This window comes from Grammomys surdaster, unplaced genomic scaffold, assembly GCF_004785775.1.
Source record: "Grammomys surdaster isolate TR1022 unplaced genomic scaffold, NIH_TR_1.0 126298, whole genome shotgun sequence".
Lineage (NCBI taxonomy): Eukaryota > Metazoa > Chordata > Mammalia > Rodentia > Muridae > Grammomys > Grammomys surdaster.
This window is the reverse complement of record NW_021621098.1, coordinates 1,192,674-1,194,775: the sequence shown is the minus strand read 5'-3', so window position 1 is coordinate 1,194,775 and position 2,102 is coordinate 1,192,674.

Here is a 2,102-nt window from a genome sequence, read left to right as displayed (position 1 = left end):
ACTGACTAAATAATTACATCAAGGTAAAAGTAAGACTCTATACTACAAAGTTATAAAATTATGTACATGTTTTTATTATAAAAGGGTTCTAATATCATTTGTAAGATTCTTAGAATATTACAGTGGTGGAGCTTGGAAAAGAGTAAGTCAAGTACAAAGGTCATATAATCTTAGGTCCTATTACTCTTGTAACTTCCTTATGTGATACATTATTAGGAAGGGGGAATATTGTTTATATGCAGGCAGACTTCATAGTGAATTTTGTTGGCTGTATGTGAATTCTTAACTCTAAGTCTGAGATTCAGAGAGTATCTTGTCCCTCTTGTGTCATTTCATTTTTCTTCTCTTTCTTTGTTGCCTATCAAATGTTTAAAGTTTGGAGACTGAAATTTGGGACCATTTCCTGGACATTCACTACCTCTTTACAGTCTTTATTCATGCTCTTTTATGGTATGTGTGTGTGTGTGTGGGTGTGTGTGTGTCTGTCTGTCTGTCTGTCTGTCGGTCTGTGTTTCACTCTTTTTTTTTTTTTTTTACCAATTCTCTCTTCAAGCTGTATTGCCAAGATTAAGATTTCCACAAAGGTTTAAGAAAGTTATTAAGTTAAATGAACAAATTAGGGCATATTAATTATTTACTACTAGGGTAATAAACTAGGGAGTTTACCACTAAATATCAATAGAATAAGAATGATTTCAAATGGAGGTAAGATATCTCCATACAAGGCTCTTACCTTGGTGCTAAATCATCAATTCCAACTACACGTCTTATTTCTTACATTTTTATTAGAATATTATTTTAAATGGAATTAATAATTTTAAAAGGTCAAACAGCTTTGCTTGGAAATATAACTGAAGAATACTTTAATCAATGAATTTCAGTCATTTCAGAAATCTATTGAAGTTGATTACGCTATTAGAAATACTTTGACATTGTGTGAGTGTTCTGATTCATAAATTAACAGCATATTACCATAAAAGTGAGAGGATAATCATCAACAATCATAACAATCTTGGGTAAAAACTGAATAGACACCTCATTTCATGTGAACAATTGTCAATTCCTCTTTAAAAGTAGTAAATTTTCATTATAGTAAATTAAGAAAAAGAGTTGTCCTCTCTGAATTTCTTTTCTATGATTACTAATTAATATTTCAAAGTGGAAGGGGAGAAGTAGGGCAAAGTGACACATGCTTGTTATTCAACAATCACATTCTCCAATCTTCCTCCCTGAAAATTCTCCCACTAATAATGGGACTGGTCAATTTCAGCTTTGTTTTCTGGTTTCTTCAGAAACTGGCCATGCAATAAAGCTGTTTTTTTTTTTTTTTTTTTTTTTTGCAAATTCATAGGGGCATTCTATTGATATTTGTGTGGATCAGAAGTGACCAATCACTCACCAACTCTATCTGGATAGAGGGTTAGGGTTAGAGGATTTATATAAGTCTTTCACTTCCCTTCTTGATAACAAAGTGATAATCAATGAAACAAGTAGAATGTATGCCTGAAAATAATCTGATATATTAAGATTTAGGAACATATGAATTGGAAAAAATGAATACAGGAACAACATAATAGGCAGCTGAGGTGTGGGTGCTAGCAAACCTAAGCATCTTCCACCTAGAACAAAGTCTTCAGAGTAAGAAACATGCATCTATAATGTAGACGGCCTCAGTTGAGCCTCAAAAATAGGCAAGGTACTGTTTCAACATAACTTTAGGCTTTTACTTTTAAAATGCATGAGATTGTTATATTTACAGATGACTGTGTTAAATTATTTTTACAGTCAAATAATAAATAGATCATTATTTGAGGCCATAATAATTGTAATCTGTTTAAAATAAATATTGTTTCATTTATTTCATAATTTTTGATTATGGCAGAATGTCTCTTCATATATTTTCTTCATTAATTGAAAATTTAACTGTATCTAAAATGCTAACTAAATCTTCAGCAATAGACAAAGAGAAACTGGTTTAAAAATACTTTTCCTGTGAATTTTGTATCTTTTCATGTATCTGTGCATTCATATACAGAAAAAGAAACTAGCCTTCCCAAAGGGAATATATATATATATATATATATATATATATATATATATAT